Genomic DNA, 27,410 nt, shown 5'->3' on the forward strand with positions numbered 1-27,410 from the left:
GCACTCGCATAAAATCCTCGAAGCGTGAAATGGCACATTGAATGAACTAGCATACCTCTCCCCATACCTTGAATTCATGATATTCGCATGCCTCTGCTTAGTTCGGGGTGAGCTCTACCTTTATTTATCAAAACCAACTTCCGGGTTGAGCCTATAAGTGAGTGAACTAAAAATTTACCACCGGCTTAATAGTGGATATTATATCTAGTTTCTTCGGATGGATAAGTTATGCCACAGCGGTCAAAGGGGTGGGGTATATAAAAGAAGAATAAATTCTTATTTATTAATATTATGAATATTTTTATGTAATTTACTAGAGTAAATAAGAATTTATTAGTATAGTATCTTAACAATTAAATAGAAATAAACTATGTATGTAGAAATGCTCTATTATACAGAATATTTTTATGTAATTTACTAGAGTAAATAAGAATTTATTAGTATAGTATCTTAACAATTAAATAGAAATAAACTATGTATGTAGAAATGCTCTATTATACAGAATTATCTAACTGAATTGTGGTGCTATTTCAAAGAATAATTATGATAGATAGAATTGTTTATGGATTCACAGCCACCGCATCGGTAATCCTCACTTAAAATGAATAAAATTCTTGCCCACTGGAGCATTCGCCGTGACGTTTTATGCTTTATTTCGTTTCGGGGTCATTACTTAGGCTTATAGACATGAGGTTATTAGCGTAGAGGTTTACACGGTGAAAAAAAGTCGGAAGAATGTACCTTGGTCCGTGGTCTAGGTTTTACAATTAGTTGTGGCGAAGGGCAGTTGATAAGAGGGTATAAGAATGTTTTGGATTCGGTTTTGCGTTGATTGAAGAATGTATCTTGAATTCCAGGTGACATCAAATCACGTCAAGTGTTTAAGTTCGTGACAATAAAACATTTTCGGTGTTTTAAAAAATTCCTTCTCTCGCCTTAGATATTATCCGTGACCATGGTAACAAAGAAAGTGTTTCCAATATGCTTCGATTGAATGCTTTTAAGAAACCTATCGCGCGCCAATTTTCACTTTTTTCGTGTCTTGTGCGGATTGCTTTCATCCGCCTTTGATTATGATTAGGTAATGGCCACGCAAGCTTTATGTCGACTGCTGGCTTCGAATATTGCTCTGACTATTATGTCTTCAATTGTGTGCGAGCTGACTTCGATGACTATTCTCAAGTATCTGTGTGCGCATTTGACCCATCTATAGTTCAAATTGGGCAAGAGTTCCAATTTTTCTTCGTTAAAACTTTCGCGGGTGGTCTTCATGGTGATTCAATATCTTTTGCGCTATTTGACCGCTTCAATTTTTGTGTGGCCCTCACGTTTTCCGACCGATGCTGGTCACTTTCTCAAGGGAATCTAGTGTATAGGGAGGAAGGATTCCCGCGAGGAAGGGACCAGCGTAGGTCAGAAAACATTGGGGTCACCCAAATATTGAAGCGAGAAATAGCACAAAAAGTTTTAAATCAATGTTCAATCTTTCTGTAAAATTTTCTGATTTATCATCAGTTTGAGCGGCATTAACAGTTTTATATAGATACGGCTGAAAGAGTGCTATCTATTTTTTTCTGTTTCTTCAAATCGTAGTCCTACCAGCTTTGATTTCACCTACGACTTTGATTTTCCCGATGCGAGACCCGAGAAATCTTCACTGCAATTTTAAACCAACACTGAGAGTGTGCACCTGTGGCTTGGTCCGGGGTGAGTTCTACCTCAAGTATTCGAGTCAACGTTCTGGTTGAATCACGGAGAGAGTGATAATACTTGCAATCCAAAGGTAGTATTAGGCATGCCCTTTTTACTAATCAGCCACTACTGGGTATTATTCCTGATGAGGGGAAGGTAATGCTGATTTTGTATATATCTGAGATCTTTGAAACGAGTGGTGAGCAAACGCAAGTGTTTGGATGACGCGGCTGATTATTTGCTAATTGATGCCGAGAGATTTGTTGACCAACAGAATCTGTATATATCCATGCATAATATCCAAATAGATAGCATTACAACACCGCCGTGATACCATAATCTGTTGATCTTCCAATCTATTTGTTTTATCGTCTATTTATATTTTTATTTGAATACTCGCTCCTGGCAACATGTGTGAATTTGAATTTAATGAACACGTATTTACGTATATATAATTTGTATTTGCGTGAATGCATAGTCGAACATTCCTAGTATGGATGATACGTTGTTTCTCTGTTCCTTGTCTTTTGCACCCAATAATGCTATTTAGCGTGTTAAATTAGTTTCACTCAATCACTCTCCGGCAATTCAGCGTGTTACATAACTCTCCTTCCCAGCTTGCAAATGTCAAGGATCGCAGTGCGTCTATTTTGAGGATTCCGTCATCAACATGTGTCCGGGAGCGTCGCGGAGAGGAAGAAAGAAAGAAAGAGAGAGAGAGAGAGAGGAAGGGATAATGGGAGCGCATGTGTATCGGTTGAGGAGAATATGCTCAGTCGATTAGTCGGAAGTTTTCAATGAATGGTGACGTCACCCATCGGCGCCTCTCCCTCGTGCCATGCAATCTGACATTTGCACTCTCCCACTCGCGAGAGAAATGGCGAAATGAAGAGAAAAAGAGAGAGAGAGAGATAGTGGTGACGAGGCTGAGGAAAGGAAAGGCAGCACCGACGACCACATAAAATCGTCTCAGGCTGGATTAGGTGGTGTATCCATGAGAAAAAGACAAATGGTAATTTCCACACTTAAAATTCAAAACTCAAATACCGACCATGGTTTTAACATATTAGTAAACATTTTAGCGATACCATGAACATGACTCAATATTTTGAAACTGTGGTTGGTAGTTGAGTTTTGAATCAATGCGTGGAATTTACCGTTTATATTTTTATCATGATCAGCACCGTCCAATAAAATAGGATTCAGTGAGAGTGAGAAGTAATGATGAACAATAAGTTGTATAAAGAGCTGCCACCTCGTACTCGCGGAGATTTATTTCGAAGACCTCTTTCGGGATTTGAAACCTTGGACCACGAGGCGGGTGCTTTGTCCACTATGTTACCAACCATTACCACACATTTGCCAATATTCGTCATTATCTTAAACTGAATCATCAGAATCAAGTCATATCTAAGGAAAAATATTCTTAGAGCCAAATTTGGCTTCATGAACCGTTTGGAGGTGTGACTAAGATGAAAATAGTGATGCCAAGGAAAATCAATTCTTCTTTTTTGAATTCTCAAAGATTCGAGTTCAAGGTACCGCATTTTCGCGAATATCGAAATATTTAGTTCATTAAACTACTTTTCCTTGAATTGCTGTGATAACGTACCGCATAGAAATGTGATGAATGTAATGTAAATGTAAATTTTGCATTTTATTACAACTATGGATACGAATATTTGTGAATGAGCTGAAGTAATAATTGATTTTTGCAAAACTTCGATAGCTATATCCATAAGAAATAGGCAATGATCCAATGGGTAATTTAATTAGGCCTAAAATTTAAGACCCCGCTAATTCCCTGACCCTACTATCTGTATGCATGCATTATATTCATTTTCTTAGACTCAATATTTTATGCAAAGCAGTGTTTACTGATAGACTGGTTCAATCCCACACCAATGCACGCCCTAAGCCACTGAGGATAAAGCCACGAAAGTTTCAGCATATATTATTTGTGCCATGTACCTATAGGCACTCTTGGAACGGGTTTGGGAGGGATACAATTATTGAGATTGTTTTCGTCCGATTAACGGAAGGGTTTTGACTCTGATAAGAAAAGTATTACAGTCCGTGTAGCCTTTTTTCCTTTGCTTTTTTAAGTTACCTGCACTCAATGGATTGTATTAAAAATTTTGTTATAAATGAAATGTTGGAAATATTCTAAACAAGTTTTCTCTGATTTTTTTTCTTATAGTTATTGTATTTTATGGTCCAACATGAGTTATTTTTCTCCCAGTTCAACAATATAAATTAACCGTAGAAACAAGGATTAAACATACATTCAAAGCAAAAATTTACAAAAGAGAAAATGCGTCTACTTAAACCAACTGCAACAGTAAACAACTGCTATAATAAAGGTAACTTAAATGTCACTTTTTAGTGTTCACTACCCGTCGAGTTTCAAAGGGACTTTCATGCGATTCTTCTGAAAGGAAGAAGTCAATCGGTCACTCAGTCAGGGCACGTCGCTTTATACTAGAGATAGTAATGATTTTTCACACTTTTTGTTAGTAAACAATTACTGTTTTGTTAAATCAAAACAATATCGAGAATTAGTCATAACCATATTGAAATAAAACAATGCAGTCTGATACGATTTAATGTGGTCATAACAACATTCGTAACTTTAACTTGTCTTTATTCACCTCATTTCTCGGTTTCTTTTTAAGTATGATTTAATCTTAGTTTTTAATCAAATTCTCTGATTTTGCCATGCTATCATTTTGAACTCGAAAAATAAATGATGAATTAAATTGGTGATAATTTTTGGCGTCGAAAAATATATTTAGTCCCGTGCAGTGTCTACCACAACAATGCCTTTGCGTCAGTAATAGATTGGTACTCATAATGCATTGCAACGCAAAGTAAAGTATCGAAAATGTGTGGTGTCATCCACTCCTGATCGAACGGCGGTATTATGCTGGGAAATCGAGATGGAGGGATTTGAGATTTACTCTGCAATTCTCTTCTGAAGGCATAAGTTCTTTCTTGGATTGAATCTCTTTAAAACTTCTCAAATGTTACCCCCTATGCTGTGGTATGATTTGAGGTTTTTTGATGTAGATTCCCCTATCATCAGTGTAAAACCCCTTCTGCGTATGGCACCCGTAGAGTCTCATACGATGAGCGTGATGTCAGAAGTTTGACTCGGCAAAAGATAAATGGTTCTAGGGAAAGCGATAAATTTGACCCAATATACTTTGTAAATTCAGTATGTCTTGCGCATGTGTTATTCTAGGAGAATTGAATATTCATGCTGACGAATGCTTGCCTGTTTGAAACTTACGAATAGACAGTAAAGCACAAATGTACGAGAAAAGTATTTGTTCAACTTAATGGATGGGGTTAGAAATTAGTAGTAGTAGTTAGAAGTTAGGAATGTTGATTTGAAAAAAAAAATAGCTGAAAATATGCGGCGCCTAATGGCATTTATGGATTTAATAAACAGAGCTATCTAAGAGAGGGAAAAAGAGCTGAAATTATTCATTGTTCTGCTTCTTCTTCTTCTCCGCATTCATTTATTTTCCACAGTTAACCTCTCAATTCCACACTATATCTACCTACGTTTTTTTCATTCCGAGGGATCCACGATTAACAATTTAGCTAAGAAGACACGGTTGCGAAGTACATTAAAAAATTGAAGGCTTCGCTGCGCATCCCAAAGTTTCACGCTGGCGTTCCCGAAAATTTAGAATAGACCAAACTCCAGGATACCTCTCGCGCTAATTTTTTCTCTGGACATTTTCCGCCATTGACGTCCCTCCTGGAATCTCGCAATAAGTGCTTCTGCCTACGCATTACTTATCGCTAATATGTTTTATAAAGCGGCCTTTAGTCTTGTCATTGGAGGTATTCCCGCATGTATGGCCGCGGCCCTCCTTATTCCTTGCGTCATCACCTTCGTGTTAGCAGACACGAATCTTAGCCTGCCGGTGTGCTTCCGGTGGCGGGATGGGTGGACTATGAAAATAAAATAGAAATAGTAGACGAGGCCTCATAAATCAAGAAAGGCGGGAGATAATGATAATTTGCATAGCTGAGGACGAAAGCCCTTGCTAAGACACACTATAACTTCCCAGTCTAGCGCACAACGTATGCGCGGGACACGAGGTTCAATTTGCGGTAATGAGGGCAGCTTTCTCAGCCGTATGCTATGATACTTGGACTTGGGGACCGACAGCTAAGGTCGTAGGGAAGGGTAACTTAGGAAGGGTGGAGAGAAACCCGGCGCCGGTATTAGCTTGCTGTTGACTAAAGGCGCCAAGGGGGTCACGGGTTAACGTCCCATCCGACGTACGGAGTGTTGTCCTCGAAATGTCCTCCTTGAAACTGCACTCATGCAGGGATGGTGCATTCGGTGATAAATCAGTTCCGAAGCCGGGATTCATTTTTCGCTATTATTCCCACTTACTATACATAGATATTTCGCAAATTTGATCTAGAGACGATTGGATACAAGCGTCGCTTTCAACAGCCTTTGCTGCATTAACTTGGGTGTTGTTTTCTCTATTCCGAATGCTTGCGAAAAGCGTGCGATTAAAAGCGTCCATTCGCATGGCGGGGCGTTGTATCCTCTTATATTCGCGCAGAGGAGAGAACAAACACGGTCATGCAAGACACGACCAGAAGGAATCAATATATCGCAGCACTCCGCAGAATTAACATAAATCGGGAAAAATGAAATGAACGATTGCGAGCAGCATGAAGAATGCGAGACGAAGAAAGATCATTGGAGTGAAATGAGAGCACTGATAAGCAAGTCCCTGCCGTCCTCTTTACCCCGTGAACTAGCACTTGACATGGCACCCAAACGGATGAATAACAACGGATTACTTTATTTGTTTGCTGGATATGCTGCCGTATCGAAACCAAAAGGGAAGTGCAGAATGAAAGCGCGACCCCCAGTTTCTTACTGTCCTTTGAAAGCTATGGTGAGAGGGTAAGAAGTAATGTATGACTTGCATGAATGGAGAATGTCGCAGATGCAGAAATCAAGGTTGTGAATCATGCATATCTTTTGTTGTTGCATAGTGCGAGAGGAGATTGGACAACCGACCGGGTGATAGTGGCACCAAAATGTCAAATAAACAAACAGGAGTAGTCTCTTTTGGAATCTTAGTGAGATATACTGAATGTCTCCTGAAAAATCAGGGAAAATATAAATAAAGAATGTAATGAACTGCCCCTCTTATTATTATCCACCATTCCAGCTTTCGTATGCAGTTGTTGGCTTAGTGAGACATGACTTGAAATGGGCTGATGCAGCGGGCCCATAACTTATGCAGTTCCCCAATTGGCATGTGCTCTTGATGGGGCATCGTACCCGCTCCCTTCGTTTTCTGCAGTTCCAAAAGGCTGATGATCGCCCTTCGTGGGAAATAAATAATACGTTCATTCCTTGGCCTAGGTTGGACCCATTGTGCCCGGCATTTGGACCTTTCTATTCTATCTATTAAAATTATTTTTTTGTATTATTTTTCTTGTTAATGTTGCTATATCAAAACCAAAAAGGAGGCGCAGAATTGGGGCATATTTTTTTCAGTTCTGAGATCATGTCCTTGGGAGCGAATGTTCGTAATCAGAATATACCTGGATGAGGCCGATTTCAATATTTTTAGATCGATTTTTTCTTTGGCATTTTTTAAATCTCCAAATGATAATTCAATGATATAGAAATATTTAATTGTAAAATTCTCGTCTAACAATTATAATTGGCTTATTTTACCCGCCAGCTGATTTATTGGCCCTACCGCTTACCGATTTCCACCAAATTGGGCAAATCCTCTTCATTTGCTCAGAAAATGAAAACCCTAACCTATTTTTGTGAAATATATGCCACGGTGCACAAATGTCGTTCAACTATGGCATGTTTTCGTTCACCTATGTTTATCTTTTGCCGCTAATTATTCAAGTTCTTGCAGAGACGCCTCCTCCACCACGCCTTGAAAATTTTCTTTATATTCTGGACACGCCTGGTTCTCTTTAAAAAATATGCAGGATTTACATTGAAAGAAAGCTCTTCGTATCGATGTAAATAACTATTTTGTATTCCTAATCCGTCCAGTATTCGCTTAAATTATATACTTTAAGGGAAAACATCATTTATCAAATGATCCTTGGCATCAAAAGACTCCCGTTCGCTTTGTCCTCCGTACTTTCCTCCGTGTCCAATCAATATCCTTTACACCATTGCTCATTCCAGCAGTCCTTATGTAGAAGCCTGCAGATATAATTGCTCGAAGTCTTCCCGTTCAAATTACTCTCTGTTTCTAAACATAAATACCTTTTTGGGGATATTTTTTAATGTCTAACCTTCCTCTAGAATCATTAAAACAAGGAGTGCGCCGACAGACTTGTATTGCCCCTCGCATAGAACCACCAAATATCATTTTTCCTCCTTAGTCAAGTCAACGCAAACATGGGATTCCCTCCTAAGGCAGAGTGAGAATAATCAGACATTTAATTCGGAACTCTATAAATACCAGCTCCATGATGATATAATATTGTAATATTCTGTTGAAATTGATCGAATTCGTGGAGCTGCAGTTTATTTGCGTTTTCTTCTGTATTCCTATCAGTTTTTCTTTGAGGTGTAAATGGTTTTTATGACCCGGCCTTTGGCGGGAAATGTTAATCGATTAAAGTGTTCCAAATTCAATGCTCTTCTCGAGACATAGGGGTGTGCTAAAATGTCAAAATTGATCTCATCTAATTTAAATTACAACTTTACAGCAGAATGTCGCTTAGCAGAAAATATGGCATTGGGGGCTAATAGATGCGCTAATTCTATACCAAACCTGTTAGTTTTATTAGTTTGGAATCAGATATTATAATATTTTAGCGAATAAAGGTTGCAATTTATCTTTTATAAAAACTAACGATAAAGTAAAAGATAAGGATAACGATAAAATTAAATAGATTAGCACATTTTTAACTATAAATAATAAGCGTTTATTTAGTTAATCGTAAATCCCAATCATCCTGTGTCATCATAGCGAGACGATCAATTAACCTTGGTGGGAAGAGTTGCGGTGTTTCCTTGCCACTGGAACTGGGTCGTTCATGTACGAATATTTCAAACTAAAGAATGCATTAAAATGATTGCAATGATTCAAAGCAGGATTCTCTCGTGAAGTTGTTCAAAATGAACAAAATCGTTCATAATGGACGATGACACACAATATAGTTCAGTTGGTTGTATTAACAGAGAATTGAGTGATGCAGCTGCCAGACTAATTCACCAAGCATAAATCGTTCTTGCTGAGCAATTTTAATTCATCGCATTCCGATTGTTATAGGTTTGGGTGTTGTGAGAACCGTGGTCTGGAATTAACAATTTAGAGCCTTATCTTTGTTTTCCACCTTTGAAAGTGTGGTTGGATGCGCAGGATGGTGGCTGAAAAAGATCTATTTTTATTTTTTGACACTTTGACATTTTGACACTTTTTGACATACTGACTATGGAGGCTATCAAATATGCTGCTTACTTGAACGCTCATCTATCTTGCGATTGAAAATCACAGCATGCGTCACGTATTCGTGGCTTCAGTTCAATACTAAGGGTAATATAGTTCTATCCTTTGGTTCGCTATAAACGATTTAAAGAATACAATCGTTTATAGCGAATGAAATCACGAATCTTAAAAATGATAGGAAACTCCCTCGTCTGCCGCCTCGCTTTAAAACGGAACAGAATTCGCCTGCACATCCGATCGATGATTTCATTCAGTCCAAGGTTGCTCTACCGTGCGATTTTGAAATCGCAAGGTACTGTCGAGCTTAGTTTTATTTTGAAGGATCAAGTGCCCGTCGTCGCAGTGAGAGCGCCGTATTGCTTTTAAATGGATTGGAATATCATCGCATTCGGGCGGAAGATGATTCGGTTTCGATGATACAGGTGCACCAACCATTTAAAACTCTCGCTGTTGTACCTTTCTTGTGAATTATAGTCAGGATTAACGATTGAATAATTTGGCGATTTAAATTAATCGTTGGAAATGTATATTTAGGAATTATTTTCGGACTATTCATCGCGTTATTGGCTTCATTTTTATGTGACTGAATTGTTACGGAATAGTATATCCATTTTTGGAGGGGTTTTAAAGCGATGGATTTGATATTTTGGAAGATAAATTTTTAAGTTTGCTCGACTTAAAACACAGTTAAATTGAAATGTACTGTCATCATGGCTTCAAATAGATTCAAACGAATTTGTACTCACATGTCAGCTCTGGCGAAAGCGGCAGAAGTGTCAATTTTATAAAATAGCTGGTAGGATTTGTCATAACTCATACCCTAAAAATCATAATCCCTCACAATACTGACCATCTAAATAAATATTAGCTAAAAGTTAAGCCAATATGTTAAACTGTCTCAACTCAAACCGCTGCGTTGAAAAAACTACAGCATAATGCTATATGCCTCTCGCAGTATTTTTTTTCAACGCAGCAATGCAAGATACTATCAACAAACAAAAAATAATTAAAGTGCTCGAAGTTGGAATTAGCCAAGGGAAAGGAGATTCTTCTGCGGGCTGAAAGTGTGTTGCTCATGTGCCCATGTTTTGCTTAATGTTGCGTTCACCAATCCACCCCACCTCTGCGGGTTGAAAAAAAGAGGTGATGCAACAAATATTTGGTTATTGGAAAAATGTAGTGAGTTAACTATCTGTCTAACTTTGGCTCATAATTTTATAGGATGACACAGGAAAGCTGCAATTTTTTTATAGCAGTGCGTTTTCGCGAAAATTTGGAAGAGGGCATTTACTTTTAACTAATATGTCACGGCGAAGCTTATTGCTTCAATTTCGTCATTAACACACCTTTTGCGACCACGCCAACAAAATCACGATTGCAATTAATCGTGGTCGTTAGAGTCAGGGATGTGTTATCGTAGGTGTCGAGGCGGTTAGTGCACGTAATGTTGTCTTCACCATGCTACTGGATAAAAAAATGAAATCTACAATGCGTAAAGCATTTCCTGTTTGTGAAAATTTGGAAGAAATCGTTTGCTTTGCATTACTCTGTCACTTATGACTAATTACTTCATCAAGTGTTTCTTTGCCATTCTCTCTTTTGATACCACGCTCCGTGGGTTAGCATCGGAAAAAGCTGGCCAAATACACCATAACGTTTCTTTTTGCTAGGAAGAGGTGAATTTGCATGAAAATCTTCAGCTTAATTTTGCATTAATTTCCCGAGATCACACGTAGAAAAATATGACTAGGCTAAGATGAAACTAATCCAAGTTATTAGCGCCCAAGATCTGATAGCTTAGATTTGGAGTTAGCTGCTATTACTGCATCGGAATCTTTGGAGTGAGAGAAAGCTAAAAGAGAACGGAGGTATTAGAAAATAGAAATGAAATTCATGATGAGTGTGAACAGGTAGAGAGCTTTGGTTGGAACATTTGGTTTGACTTGCGAGGATAAGAAGACGCCTCATGTTTCGTTAAAGCCCTCGTTTCCATGTAAACGATTCGTTGAGTCTTCTCCATGGAGTGTAATTACGTTTCCCTTATAAGGAATGAGAAGCTTGCACTTTGTACCGTGATCTCAAGTTCTCTGGGAAACGATTAGCCCTGGTACGAAATTAATGTGGACAGAGGTATGTTTCCAGGTTTCTTTACACACTTTCAAGGGATGAATGGTGAATGACAGTGAGGAAAAGGATCAAAACGGACAGACATAGGCTCTGTCGCCGCAGCGAGATGAAAGGATTATTTACTTAGCTCCATTGATGTTGAAGACGACCGAAGTGAATCGTTAAAGGGTGTTCAGGGTGCCTTCAAAGCATTGAAAACCTGGAAATCTGGGATTTGCTTTGATACTATTCGTGTGGCCATCATACCAGCGTCCTGCTATCCTGATTTTTTAGGAATGCATAAATAACGCTTGATTGAAACTCTCATTCTTATGCAGTTGATAATCCTATAAATGAAAATCGAATTCAGTAGGTGATGTTTAGTGTTTACGAAACGAAAGTTTTTACGTCGTAATGTGTTATTAGATATTATTTGATGTGTGTTACGGATTCCGGGCTACCGTCCGGAAGTCATTAAAGTACGCCATAGACTTTTCAATTTTGACAAATGGGACCTTTTTTGTGCAATAAGTGGTTAGCGGCAAGCGATTGTAACTACTGTAATATACCGTGATTTAATTATCTATTTGATTAATAATATGCTATTGGATTCTAACACTAAAAACTATTCCCTGAAAAAATCTAACTTTCGAAAGGTTAAAATCTTTTGACTTGAAATGGCCCAAATTAACTTGCGATAGGTATGCTGCACTGTAATTATACCCGCTCACCACGAGAGGCGCTGGGCTCGGCGCACTGCAAGTCAACACAAGTAAAGGCATATTGTATAACGCGGCTGTAAAGTAATGCAGTAACTATGAAGCATGGCAATAAATATTCTTTGCGCTGTTGCTTCTTGAACTTTGCTTGGGCTTCTTTTGATGGATGTTTTATCTTTTCAGCCTTGCCCACTGAACATTATTTGAACTGTTGGACGATGAATGTCCCGCACATGAATGTGGACTGTGTGATCGACAGGGAAGTGAATGGAAATAAAGCTGACAGTAAAAATGGCGGAGGAAGTGATTGTTTGAATACGACAGTTGAGGTCGAGTATCAGTTAACCTTTTGAGGAAATTGCCTCGTTCATGAAGGAGTTAAAAATGATGGCGCCCTTTTATCGACGCTGTGATATTAGGGATTAGCTTGGTAACTCTAGATCTGTCAGGGGCATCAAATTGATCCTATTTCGATTTGTGATGAATACCATTTGTAAACGGTGGGTTTTAGAGAAATTTTATTTCGAGGGTTTTTATCGTCACCATAGTTCATACATGGGCGTGACAGCAGGACCATTATACGTCTTTGAAAGAAAAATCAAATTTATCTTAGACGTTGGTGATCAAATTAATTCCTTCGCAAAATGGAATTGTGTCCTGAAGAGTGGAGGTTCTTTCATGACGTAATTTCTGTAAAAGAAATTCAAGTTCTAGACTATACTATGTGGAATTTCACCACAGGAAAAGAATTATTACTTAGTATGTTGCTGCTGCAGATTTGTGCAGCTACCTCAATTTGATCCTCTAGGCTATGGAAGGGGAAGGACAAGTCCGGCCGTTTCAGTGTTAAGCAGCAGTTCGTTTCGTTCTCAGCGGGTCGTGAGCCAGCACCATCGTGTAGCCAGAAATGTTAGTCTTCTCCTGACGTTTGGAAGGAGGAAGTGATTCTCGCGTCCGCGTCGATGGCGTTTCTGTCGTGAGAGGGCGCCCGGAATCTCTGGATCAGCCATCGAGGCGGTCCTCTTTTTCCAGGATGTGTCTTCGATCCACTTCCCTCTTCCATTAAGTTAAAATTAACATCCCTTTCACTTAGGAGCGACAGCAGTGGATTGACAGCGGGAGTAAACAGATGTTGTTGATCTCTGATTTAATCGGGTCATTGCTATTTCTAATTTCGAGGATGACGCTTAACTCTGATTGGCTCCCAGTCATGGGAAATAACCTCATTTTTTCTGATGGACACTTTGAAACGTCGAATTTAAAAGCATTTTTCAGCTAGAATGAAGAAATGAGTTTTTGTGCAGCATTTCAAGCGTTTCGTTGTTTTCTCTACCTGTCTCTACCATTGGACTACAGGGACCGAAACAGTTTCCTAGGCTGCTTTCAATCGGGCGGCCGTGACAGTCTTAAGAATCGCGTACAACTTGAATTGCACTCTCTCATTTTGGAAGGACTGAAAACTGATTAAGAAAGTGAATGGGGTGTTTCATGAGCTCATAAAGGCACGCACGTTGCCATAGTATGAAATGGAAAGCAGTCAAAGTTTAAAGCTGGAAAGTTTTGAGACTGTTCAGCATGATTAATGCGAATGAGTTTCCAGCGTAAGTATAGAAACGTAAAAGACCAACATATCAGCCTAATCAACATAGAATGTACATTTTATTTTTATTTGGTGTTACTAATTGGAGTCATATACTTTTTATAAGCGATTGAGGTCAGCCTGTGACAAAAGTAACCACCCTCGACATTACATTAATGGGAAATAAAACAGAATTGTCCAATGTCTAAATTTCGCGGAAAACGATTCTTTCTTGTCGTTTTTCAGCTCAAACGAAAAAAAACTTTTTTACAAAACGTTTCTGTTTTATCGAGGTGCCCATCACTATTGACACTTAAGACTTTCCCTCCATCGGGGAAACTAAAATAGTGTTAGGCCGTTCCTATGGAGTCCCTTTTAGCTGTTCGTTCACCCAAGCGGACGCGTTATGAGTCTCGCCTTCAACAAAAATTTCACCTTTGGCATTATTTTTCACCAGAGATGGTCGCCTAGAACGTTTACAGGGTCTTGAAAAAGCGCTTATTCGGCTTGGAATTTTTTTTCAAATTTCAGCTTGAATTTTTATGTCTCAGGCATTTTCTCGAGTCCCTTGGCCAAACAGCCATAGGAAATCTGACTCTTTGAAGAACACGTGAATAATCCTTGCTACTAGTTCATACACGAAAAATAAGGATTTATTTTTTAATATTCCTTGTCGTTTTGACGAAGAATGATGTGGTATTAGTTATATGGAAGTAAAGTAAAAGTTTGTGGAGCATCTAATGATAAGGCCCTATTTTGCTTTTTTCGCAGAAATAATTGTTACGGAAAATTGATTTTCCCTTCTGAAAACACAGCAATGAAGCCGAAATACCCATTACTGTTACCCATCGCCTTACAGTGCTTAAGTCAAAGGCGCCGACATTTGGTCTCCATCTTATCTCTGCGAATTTCGCCTTCAATGAGGAAGTCATCCATTTCTATATGCTAGGGGTAAACTTTCAAAGCTATCCCGCGTTAAGTAGGTTCCATCTTGTCTGTACGATTCAAACCAGGGATAAACTTAAACTATTCTTAAATGATTTTTATTACACGCTGCTTTACAATGTAAAATAAACTTGGTTATTTTGTATGAAAATTTTCCCATTACATTTGTTAGTAACAGATACTACATAATTATAAAAACAAATAGGTTTATGTAATAATACCATGATACTATAAGCAGTAACAACAAGTGGGACCCTTATTGTGTTGTAAATGGCGAGTGGGGATCGACTAAACTTGATAATAGTACTTTGATAATACTACTTTGACATAATGTGCTAATTGATTAATAACATGCAGCGGGAATCATAAATTGTTATAAAATGTAATGCCATTATTTTTAGGCAAATTCTTGCGTCAGATGGCTCACAGTCTTTCGAATAATGTAGCCTCACGAATCAATCCTCGTGCGGCTGTTGAAATATTGGCGATCCATTCGAGATCTTCAAGACGAGAAACACTGTCTTGGCAAAATTCCATCGCCATAGCAAATCAAACTTTGGAAAGGCTCAAAATTATTATTGGCATTAAATATCTCAGATTAACACGTGATAGATGTAATTATACCCGTTCACCACCGGAGGCGCTGTGCTCGGTACACTGCAACTCGACACAAGGGAGATTACATGGGATGACGCCACTGTGTAGACTGTGGTTAACTATTTTCACTGGGTGGTCGGAGGTGTAATAAAGCCATCTAAATGCCTTGTGGAGGGCTAAGGCTAAGACTCGGGCAGATGGTCCATCTTCGCTTGGATTATGCCTTCAATGAGGAAGTCATCAATTCATAAATTCCACTGCTAAACGCGTTCTTTTTAAGAATGGATGCAATTGACTCACGTCTCAGTGTTCACAGCTGGCAGTAGCATATGAATTGCGCACCCCCCTCTTTTCACTCTTTCAGTTAATTTCAACCGATAGTCATGCCGTGGAAGAATTCCGTTCGATTGCTGGCTCTCATTGCGATTTTGCGAACTGTATTTTTTGAAGTGATCCCATTTACTGGATCGATGTAGCGACCTATACAATAATTTAATTGGATCACTTTCCCGCGAGACTAGTTTTTAGTATCTAATAGGGAAAATGTTTATGTTAACCTTATTTTTTTATTTCTCAATAAGTCATTGATAACACAATTGTAGCTGAAATTTATTCGTCTAAATTGAGTTCCTTTTGTTGCCAATGAATGTCTAACATGGCTAAAGAACTTGGCATCCAGCTACTCGTAGAATATATGCGAACCCTCTGCTTGTACGTGTGTATGTGATTGGGAGGAGGTGGTTGTGGTCATTAGCGCCAGGAGGGAGGTGCAGGCAAGGGAGGGCGAAGAGGAACCTGGCGTCGGCATTTTGCCTCCTCTGAACCAAATGTGTGCAAGGGACCACATTTTAACATCCCATTCGACGGACGGAGCGCTGCCCGCTACAAAGCATTCATGCGGCATTCCGTGAGAAATCTCGGCCACCTCTGAGATTTGAACTTCTACCCTCAGGGCAGAAAGACGATGCCTTTGTCAATACATCCCAATCCGCTCTTGCCAACTAGAATAGCTTCCGTTGTCTACCAGGAAAACCTTCATATTACCATATTTTTAATTTTTTTGCCAAATTAATGCTTATTATTATTTAATAATTATTATTAATGCTGGTAATTCACTGAAATGTTGTACCTATTATCATCAATGTAAGGCTTGTATACCTAACATTATTTTTCTTTTATTTTCCAGGTATGTAGGTCACCCTGATTTGGCCAATGAGCCCTCTTCACTTTCCTCTTCCAAATGCGCCATGAACGAGGTATCTGTGAGTTTATATTTTTAATTATGATGTGGTTATTTCCCGGCACATTATATGGGTTTCTCAGGTATTTCACCGGTTTAACGGTTTTCGTATAACACCAATGTTTTTACGAACTAGTCGTGCATCGTCATAGGGGCGATATTAAATTATTTAAACTGGTGTTTATCCCGGTAAGACTTCATCCAAATATTTTTGAGTTGCTTGACAGTGTGAGACGTTGATTTAGAGCAGGGGTCTCCAATACGTACTAGGCCACGAGGGCCACATTCCAAGTCCCAAATCGCCCCGCGGGCCGGATAGCAAATTTTCCAATGACTGAAGTATTCGACACCAACGTCTACTGAAGTATCCGGTGGCATATTTCTCATTTACGAACAGTTGAAGGAGACTTTGACGTGTAGTACAGCGCTGCAATACTCCTAGCGGCGTCTCACAGAGTTAAACGGGCGAGAATCGCGCGCAACTTTAAACGAGTGCGCGGGCCGGATGAAAACCCTTAGCGGGTCGGATCCGGCCCGCGGGCCGTAGTTTGGAGACCCCTGATTTAGAGGAACGCTTTTGCCCTCATGCGAGAAGGTTTTCTTTTCCTTAGAAAAAGAGATTTTTCTTGAAGAGGTATACCCCTATAAAAATCTCTCGTTTGCAAAATGTTAGTAGTTAGTTAGCTTTTGGAAGGAATGCGGACGTGAAGACCATATCCACATCTACTTGGCATAGCCTCTGTGTGTTTGCGGATGGAGGAACAAGCAGTGAATGCTCCAAATAAGATCCCCTTGCGTTTATTTAAGTCCTTTGTTCTTCGGGGGGAAAAATGAATTCCTCCACTATTTAAACAGATTATTATCATAATATTCATACAATTATTTGTTTCATAAGATGACGCTTCGGCAAAATATCTTTCTTAATTAAAATGGAAACATTTTTGGGTTTTGAATATGATGTTCGTCATAATCTCCGGCTCAACATTGTGGAAATTGATTCTAGCGTAAGCGGCGTCATCATCAGTTACAAAGGACGCCTTTGCACTCGAGGATGACGCCGCTGCGTCGAAACTAGTCCTACCGCGAAAATTAAATTGGTGGATAAATACAAAGTTTTTTATTTCCATTTGTTATGATGTTCCCCGTTTCTCCCTGAAAGGTTCTAATTGCCCTAGGAGTCTAAGCCTTGCACTCGACGCACCCCCTACTATACCAGAAGTGGCTACCAGCAGAATTCAGGTCAAAGCCGAGCATTAGTATTTTCTCTCCCCATAGTTGATGGCCTGACGCTTACATAATTTTTGCTTGGAAAACATCTTTTTGATTTATTAATAGGTCCATGGTTTCTCTCGAATCAAAATTTACTGTATCGATTGAGTAGCATGCTGCTATTTCCAGCATTGGCGTGTCGATTTGGAGTTTGGTGATCTTCTGAGCTTTCTCATAATAAAAATGTCTTTAGATAGTGTCAACCAATTTCCGGATTGGAGGAATATTACCGTCATTTATGGTGGTTACCGCCGATGGCATTAGCATATAAGTGCCGGTGTTTCATTCCTTTGCTACCGAATCGATCATTTTATTGTTGATCTTAGTGATCAAGTGTCTATCTTTTAATTGAGATTTTGAATTGGTGGTCAGTAGTGGGTTCGTATGTTTTTATAGAGCTCTTAAATAAATATTCCTTTCAATCGAACTGTCACTGTACGAAATATATGCATTTTCGTTCGTTACTTTTTGTGAGAACTGATGGAATACTGTCTGCAGGCTGGAGTTAGTTTAAAAGAAACGAAGAGCAATAAAAAAGAATATCGTGAGGTGGATTTCGCATTGATTTGAGGTATAGGTTCCGTATCCAACGCAAGGGATTCGTCTGTATTGAATGAGATCTATTGCGATCTTTTTAGTGGAAACATTTAATACTATGTCGTGTGCACTGTGGACCCGAATCCTATTTATGAGAATGAGATTATGCTTCAAGGTTTCCTCTCCGCTTCGATTCCTCCTGTTCCAACTCAATCCACCGATCTCCCGTGCGGGTAACTGAATTCCGGATATTCCTACGATATCCATGTCAGCAGAAAACCAAATAACGGCGCCCTCTCAGCGGTGAAGGCATCGAAAGAGTCGGTAAATTAATTACAATGTCGCAAAACAACGTTTGAAAAAATAACTCAATCTCAACCGGCATCTTTACTTTGACCTCAGTATTTTTATTCTTCTACGAATCCAATTCATGGCGTCTTGCGGTATCCTCAGCAGTGAGGGAGTATGGTGGCAAAGTTAGACTGGTAAGGGAGAAGCATCAATGGCCGGAGTTGCTCCCAAAATATGTCCCGAGAATCCTTTCGATGCGGTTGGGCAAGTGTCGCTTCATTGACACTCACTCTTTGCCTGAATTCAAGTCCACTTTGGGAAATATGTACCGAATTTTGACTTTGATTCTCACTGATGAATTTTTAGCGAATTTTACGGCCCAAACTCGACGCTGTACAGCTGAGGGCGCTTTCGACGGCGTTCTGTAAAGAAAAATGGCGTAATGTTTGACCGTTTTATTATTTGTTCCTTAAACATTATTTTGTCAACCTCGGCAACGATTTTTTGTTGGAAATGTTTTCCATTCATAATGCACCGTCTGGGAAGGCCTATGTTTTGTATATATATACTTTTATCCATTTTATTTTCTCTGTGTGCGCATGATCTTCCGAACATTTCGACTAGGGATTGGATCTTTTGGTTCAATGTCATGCATTTTATTTATTACAGCCGCAGAGTGGCGTTTATTGCCCGATGTCCCTTTTCAGCGAAATCCCGTGTCCTGAGGATGGTCGGTGGGATGGCTAATTGCCCTCATTTAATGACCTTGCCCTGCTCAAGGTGGTCAATCGCTTCAGAGGTCACAGTCTCGCCCACGTGCGTTTGCCAAATACTTGGGTGTTGGCCCCAGACTGGCTGAGTGTGGGTTTGTCGAAGAAAGGTGGGCGCCTGTGGCGTTTCCTTTTTTTCTCCGGCTGAGGCCGGCCGCGCTTTCTCACCCACAAAACGGCGCTTATTACGAGCCGAAGCGTCGGCGTGTGAAGCCTGATGAGAGGCCACGAAAATGACTTTACGCCCGTAAAATTGGAATAATATTAATACTCCCTCTTTTGGACTTGATAAATTGGCACTTGAGCATGAGGCATGATTTCTTGTGACAATTCCATGGTCGTTTTTCCCACGCATCATACTGATAGGCAGTCGGCTTATGTAACCAGGACTTGGTTGAGGGGATTTTGGAGTCGAAGTTTGTTGCAGACTATCCCCGAGAGATGTCTCTGTGAACAATCGGTTTCATTTCGTTTCGTAGCTCCTTGCCTTGTTGCTCCTTCGCATCTGAAATGGACAGTCCTTGGGCCTTCCTTGAGCGGTGGTCGACGTGGTGGTCCATAATTAATAGACGCGGTGTCGAAAGCTGCGTCGCTTGGCGTTCGATGCTGATCCATTGGCATCCCGATGTCCTGGCGCATGCTTCTTCGCCTCACCCTTTCTCCTCTCTTTCCTTCATTTATTCGTCCCGCAGAAGTAATGATACTAAAGGCCAATCCAGCGATTTCTTTTTGCTCACGGTTCCAGCGAATTGTACCGGTTGAATTTCAACCGGCTTTGAAGACTGGTATGGTTTCTTTGTTTGGTTATTTTACTGACCTAAGGAACGCACACATTTATTCTTACTTGGATTGACATTGAATTGATTAATGAAAAGAACAAAACTTAAAGAAAACCCAAAAATTCCCAAGTCCTCCTCGCCGCTGATAAGAAAGATGGGCAAGGCGCGATCGATCGATTAACACTCCGGGAGTGGCGCGCGGTCTCTGAGACCGCGCACCTGCTTTACGGTCTACAACTTTTTTGTTAGAAAACAAATGTGGATATCCTTTCGTTACTTTGTCTATCTTGGGAACTTCTTTCCTGTTGGTTAGAGAGATTTAGCCTAAAATGTATACTTCGAGCATAAAACATAGTTGCGGTCTCAGAGACCCGCGCCACTTCTTATGGCATTCTTCGACTGCCTGACGCCGTAATTGCCATAGTGCTCTTTCTCCGTTTCATTACTTTGTATCCATTTGATTACGGCTGTCATGTGTTCTTCTGTGCGCTGTTCGAGGCTTGCTAGTCATTCCACGGTGGGTTTTCATTGAATACACACGCTACACGAGAGTAGCACCCTCATCAGGTACCCGCTGAATTGACTTTTGCTGTGTCGCCCATCATTCTGCTGGTAAATTACCTTCACTATTAGAATTTTTTTATTATTGTGTCTTGATGAGGTTTAGAATTATACATTTTATATTTTGAACGTTTTTTGATAACTTACAGTGTTGAGTGGAAGGGAGTAAATTCTACGCTGAACCTTGTAAACTTTGCATGAATGCGCTGCTGTCTCGGATACCCACATAACCTGTTTTTTGGAAGGCGTCCAAAATATTGCAGGTATTTTGAATTAGTTCTCAATCTCATTTGCTTGTATTCTCATGCCCATGTAACAGGATTTAAAATGAGAAAAATAATATATTCCACGTTGATTGTTCTCAAGTAGGGATGAATTACGAGAAAGCGGAGAGAAGGATCCAGCGATATTTAGAGGAAGTTGAAGAGGAAGGTGATGATTCGGCAGATGAAAATGAGGAGGATCATGTTGATACCCAGGACGATGTTACAGACACAGAGCAGGAATTCAGCGATTCTGATCTGGATGGCCACGAAGCATCAAACGACGACGGGACTCAAGGCCAGCAGTACAAGGGAAAGGATGGCACACCTTGGAGAGGCGACCCTCCACTCCTTTCTCGAGCAAGAAAGTGTGACATAATCAGAACTACAATGCCATCAGTCACACCAGAAACTCGAAACTTGAAAACCGTCGATGAATGCTGGAGGTATTTTGTAAGCAATGAAATCATTGAAATAATTGTAAAATGTACCAATCAGCACATAAGGTCTATAAAAAGTAACTACAAGAGAGAGAGATATGCCTATGAAACAAATGCATGCGAAATAGAAGGATTGATTGGTTTGCTACTTCTATGTGGGATTAGAAAATGTAGTCGCATGAACGCCAAAGATTTGTTCAAAACCAATGGATCCTCTGTTGAAGTTTGTAGACTCCTCACTAGTGAATTCAGATTTAGATTTCTGCTTCGATGCCTTCGATTTGATGACAAAACAACGAGAGTAGATAGACTCAAATCTGACAAGCTCTCTCCAATCAGGCAAGTGTTTGATAATTTTGTTTCCAAATGCCAGAAGGGTTTTACAGTTTCACCAACGGTCACAGTGGATGAGATGCTCCCAGCATTTAGGGGAAAATGTCGTTTTAGGCAGTTTATCCCAAGTAAACCAAATAAATACGGCATCAAAATAGAAGCAGCTGCATGCGCTGAAACTTTTTATGTGATGAACATGGAGGTTTACGTCGGCACACAACCTGAAGGGCCATACAGATGCAGCAACAAACCTATTGATTTGGTTCCTCGTCTTTGTAATTGCATCTTAGGTTCAGGCAGAAATGTAGTAACAGATAATTGGTTTACCAGTTTTGAATTGATGACTACTATGCTCTCTGAACATAAGACAACAATGATTGGAACATTGCGGAAAAACAAAAGACAGGTTCCTGTTGAGTTTCTCAATTCTCGAGATCGCGCAGTGCATTCTTCATTGTTTGGTTTTCATAATGAAATTACTCTGGTTTCCTATGTTCCCAAACGGAATAAGGCAGTTCTTTTGTTGTCAAGTATTCACCATGATAAAAAAATAGATTCAAAAACAAATAAGCCAGCCATTATCATGGATTATAACCGAGGAAAAATAGGAGTTGACATTGTAGATAAAATGTGCAGTTCATATAACTGTCAAAGAAACACAAATCGTTGGCCAGTTGTGATTTTTTACACTCTTCTAAATGTGGCTACCATAAACTCACAGATAATATTTGAGGCTAACAGCAATAAAAATATTTTGAGAAGGGTATATATTGAAGAATTGGCCTATAAACTTATGGACAATCAACTTCGTTATCGACAGGCATGCCTAAATATTCCAAAACTTATACGACTACGAATACAAACCATGCTGAAAATTCCTCCTGAGCAGGATTCAGTGTCAGCACTCCGAGTTTCTGGACGTTGTAGTTTCTGCGACCGTTCCAAAAATAGAAAGACTCGATACGCGTGCCACTTATGCAGAATATTCATGTGCCTTGAGCATATAAACTCTGTTTGTAATAACTGTGTGATAGGGAACATAAATTCTGACGACATTCACGAGTGAAAGTTAATGCATATCCCACGTAGTCGGATTTGATACAAAAAAGTAGTATATTGAAATAATTTGTCCTTCCAAAATATTTTGTATTTGTATTTTTTTCATTTGTACTTGTAAAAATATAGCTGTCAATTTATTCAATGGTTGGATAAATTTACATATTAGTGCCTGTATATCTAACCAAATTATTGAAAGATGTAAAGCTGAATTTTTTTGTAACACTGTGTATGCTTGAGTCTGTATTATGTTTTACTGAGAATTATACAATGCTTTTATTAAAAATATTAAATATTATTATCGCTTAAAAAATTTATGCATTTCACTTTTCGCGGAAGATTGAATTTGTTTTTATTTTCTTCAAAAAGAAAAATAATTTTAACTAAAAAGCAATCTAAATAGTGAAAAAATGGATAAACAAAACCTCTAGAAAAATAAATAATGATGAAAAACAATAAACTACTTCTATAAATCCTGTACAAAATTTGCGGTCTCACAGACCGCGCGCCACTAGCCAAGTTACAATAAGGTGCGCCACTCCCGGAGTGTTAAGACAGTATAATTTGTTTCCAACAACAGATGTCCGTATTTCGGGAACTTTGCTATGTAGTATGATAGAATTTTCATTTTCCCTCCTTGTTTCTCAGTTTCTTCGGCAACCTCCTTCAGCGTGGCATCTCAAGCGCCTCAATATATCTACTTATCTGGTGAGGTTGTGCGTGATTATAGTATGTGCATGTATAAGGACAGTGAAATATCGAAATGTGGAGATACTTATGAAGTCGATGTGGTGTTGGGGCCATGAGGTTTCCCAAACAAAAGATCTTTAGGCATAGCTGATCGTGTGCTCAAACTAACCCATGCATTAGCACACGCCCAACACGAGTGTCGTCGTCAACGCCCTATCTATCGCTGGCGTGACACGAGTTCTACTCTAGAACGCTATCATTTTTTCCTCATTTTTTGCGAGTTAAAAATTTATGACTTTGATTCGTGATGAGCCATGTCGGCTATTCAGTGATGTCGATCACTGATCGCCGTTCGCTTGAATAAGTTCATCGAGAATGATCGATCGTCGGTCACACAATCATGACCGACTTCAATCGCAAACAATGTCACTCACGCACGATGCCGTTCGTGACCGATTCAAATTTAAGATCGGTCAAGACCGATGTCAATTTGACGATCGAATTCATTCGCGAGTGACCGACTTCGGTCGAGAGTCACCGACGACCGGAATCCGCCGCGAATGATCAATGAACGACTTCAATCACAAACGGCCAAAAGTCTGTATAGCTGGTGGGAGTGATCCCGATCGTGAATCGATCGCACAAAAGATCTCGATCGTTTACGTCGTTCGTCACTGTCCCGTAACGCCTCTTATTATTTAATCTTCCTTCGGTTATAGGTTACGAGCCATCGCGTCAATAATAGGCCCACGCCTTTTTTTATTGCCGGAATATAATCATTGGGTGGGCGATAATGAATAACCTTACGTATAATGTGTGATGTCAGGCAGTTTTATTTCGTAATTGTTTTGTCATGAGCCTTGGGAATGTCATTGTTGCTTTGTATTTAAGTTTATGTGCTGTTCACATGCATGAACGAGAGAAGATACTATCGAGTAGATGGCTCTCATGCATGGAAATCAATATTTGAATATATTAAACATGTCTCGAGAAATGCTTCGTTTATGCTAGTCACGTATTCGATCGCCATCTGATTTCTTAATGGAAAACCTAATCTCTCTTCATGGACCCAGGTTTAAGTATCTTTTGGCACCGGCAACAGTGCTGTATTCATTCTTATTCATTATATGGAAATTTGAGCTTGTTCATAGCTGGTGACGATTTTATGAGAGAAGATGTTATTGATGTTATTGGTTTTTCTTATAATTTATGAGCACATGAGGTAGAGGATTATTTTTATGCCAATTGTTTTCTTGTGTCGATCTGCGTATATTTTACTCAGCGGTTGGTTATTCAGGTGGTGATAGAGCTCACCCAAGGCTTTGTCACAAGCTAGTGAAATACTTAGTACCAGGGTAGGGTGTTGAGTTCCTTTCCTTGGGCTACCTCGGAATTTAAGTTTTTTTTGTTTTGTCAGAAAGTTGTTGGTGGGTTTGTGAAAAAAATAGCGATAAATAATCCGTACGGAGCACTCATCGTAGTATTCGTCCGTCTACGGTGGCGTTTGGAGAATAAATTAGCAGGAGTATTACCACCTGCAGTGAAATAAGCTAGAATATTAGCGTTGGGTTGGGTTGATTTGAAATTAGTCACTGTCTCTGCACGCCTGCGTCCCACTCCTTTCCTCGAACTCACTCCACCTCTTCCTCCAATGTATTAATGTGATGTTCTCATGTACTGTGATGTATTGCACTTGATGATGAATTCTGTGAGCCGAAACGAGTCTTACGCATAAAAACAACTGTGGCAACAAAAGTACCTCCTATGTCAATATGACAAAATTCCACTATATATAATATTCCACACCACGGCTTGATCGGTTGACTTTTTTCAATATTCAAAATTTAGAGCACTCAGTGCCGTATTATGTTATTTTATGTCAAATAAATGTGATATTTTGTTTGTGTTATTAGAAATGCAGTCACCCACGAAGTATTTATTATCTCATCCTTCGAGGCTATCTAAAATTACTCAATTTTGTTATTTTCATGTAATTTGTGTGTGTAGTAATAAAATTATTATTATTGCTATTGCATCGATATATTCCATTATATTTCCATATAGGCATTGCCCTTCCGTAACTAGATCCTCGTGTCAGCAGGGAAGTGTGTCCTCATTTGCCATGGACACTGCCAATTGGACAGCCCCATTCCATGGATGGCCTCATACTACACACAAACACAGTGTCAGAGTTGGACGGGTGGCGGCGCGCCGGTCGCGTCGTGGGCGTCTCGGCTAATCCCATCCTCCCAATCTAGCTGGCTGCGATTCCCTGACGCGATTAAGGTTGCGGTGCCTCGCCAATAGATGTCGCGCTCTCTAAACTCCCCTTCATTTCGCGCAGGGAATTTCTTTTGTCATCCGTAAAAGGCAGACTCCCCAGCTTCTTCAGATGGGCGGCAGTGATAGCGATGAGAAGGCACCCACTTCTTCTGCTATTCACCATCTCCCTATTGGCTCCTTGGCGATTATCTTCTTCCGTCTTCCATGATGATTGCCAGTTACCACCGGCAACCTTTTGAAGTCAGTTTCGGCCGGGATTATCTGCTGTTCCTATCAAAATGTACCTTTTCTTTGGTCAGCTAGAGAGCTGACGCCAAATTTGAACAAAGGGATTGAAGTCCGAAATCACAAAATGACACTGGCATGCAGATTACTTCGAAGTGGAGTCGTCGGAAACCACGATTGTTTGCTCATCACTAATGGCCGACTGCGTTGAAGTGTAGGCACCAAGACGGGTGTCGTGTGTTTATTATCACTATTACCATGGAAAACTAAGAGAAATGGACAATTCGTCAGAATATAAACATTCAAAACAACTCCGCAACTGAGTTTTATCACTTTGAATTCATCCCACAGTTTTCTAATATTTATAGTTTGGCTCTTACTGGCTCCGGTCGAGTCGTCTTGAATACCCAACGATATGCATACGCTCCGTGAGCCAACAAAAATAGATTGCTTACACCTGCCCATTTCCCTATAAGACTCAAGGGCTGTTTTTATAAGACCACGCACATTAAGCAAGGTAACTTAGTCATATATCTGTTTTTTATTTACTTTGTAATCTGTTTATAGTATTACGCATTTTCAAATATTGAGCAAATATTAAAATATTGTAACTCTTTAACCCTTTGTTACCCAGAACTGATTCTTTCAGAGAAAACAAATTTCAAGATTTTTCATTTCGAAAACCTGAAAATTTTACACTCAATGATAAGTATCGTGGTATCTAACTACTTTATCATTAAAATTTACGCTACTAAATAATGGGTAGTTTAGATATTTCCTGAAAAGTGCTGAAAGTTTAAACATTTTTGACGTTACATAGAAGCAACATTGGGTTATTTAAGGGTTAAATTTTACCGTTATCCTAACGTTTTCGTGAATACAAAAAAAAGTTCCATGCGGGTAATGGAACGTTTTATAGTGTAACTAGTTTGAGTGATAGTATATCTATACGAGGAATTCTGAAAGCACTGTGTCTCTCTATGAAATGCTCCATATTGCTACATAACACTTGAGGAGAAAAATAAATATTGGACGACCCCCTTATGGAAGTGGGGGATTTGCAAGTACCACCAGCTAGTATATTCTTTCCAAAATTACAAAAATAAAGTATAATTCATCATGTCTTTCTCATTGCGTAAACCTTTGGACCATACAGCGATATCAATATTGATTACAAAAAAATCTTCTGATTTTTGGCAGATCGTTTACAAAATGTCAGGTTAATTGTAACGCGTAGTAGCGGAAACCGAGACAGCAAAACATTTGAGCTCTGATTCAAACGCAGAACGGAAGACAATGTGGCAATGAAGACGGAACCAAAGTGATAAATTTAAATTAAAAAGTTGCGAAAGTTATCAGAAGCGCGGAATGAGAATTGAAATGTTTGAGGCATTTTGCAAGGCGCGAGTAAGAAACGTGTTCCCTCTTTCCTTTCTTGAGTGAACTCACAAACGTAAACAGAGGCTTGTTTACTTTCAAGGAACCTCCTAAATTTTCTGCAAAATCCAGTGAAAAGGTTTAAGAGGAGGAGATATCTGTTGAAGGGGAGTTCAT

At 39.5% G+C, this 27,410-nt stretch overlaps 1 protein-coding gene and 1 long non-coding RNA gene across 10 annotated transcripts in view; both read left to right on the forward strand.

Moving 5' to 3' along the window:
- Window positions 1-27,410, forward strand: part of LOC124164372 (basement membrane-specific heparan sulfate proteoglycan core protein-like) — a 1,400,348-nt gene that overhangs the window by 325,878 nt on the left and 1,047,060 nt on the right. The window lies entirely within an intron of this gene.
- LOC124164374 lies at window positions 20,491-21,271 on the forward strand. Of its 2 annotated transcripts, none has more exons than XR_006866047.1 (3): window positions 20,491-20,617; window positions 20,716-20,829; window positions 20,933-21,271. It is a non-coding gene; the product is annotated as an uncharacterized LOC124164374 (long non-coding RNA). The 2 variants fall into 2 exon arrangements; XR_006866046.1 differs by having other exon boundaries at window positions 20,936-21,271.

Source organism: Ischnura elegans, chromosome 8, assembly GCF_921293095.1.
Source record: "Ischnura elegans chromosome 8, ioIscEleg1.1, whole genome shotgun sequence".
Taxonomy (NCBI): domain Eukaryota; kingdom Metazoa; phylum Arthropoda; class Insecta; order Odonata; family Coenagrionidae; genus Ischnura; species Ischnura elegans.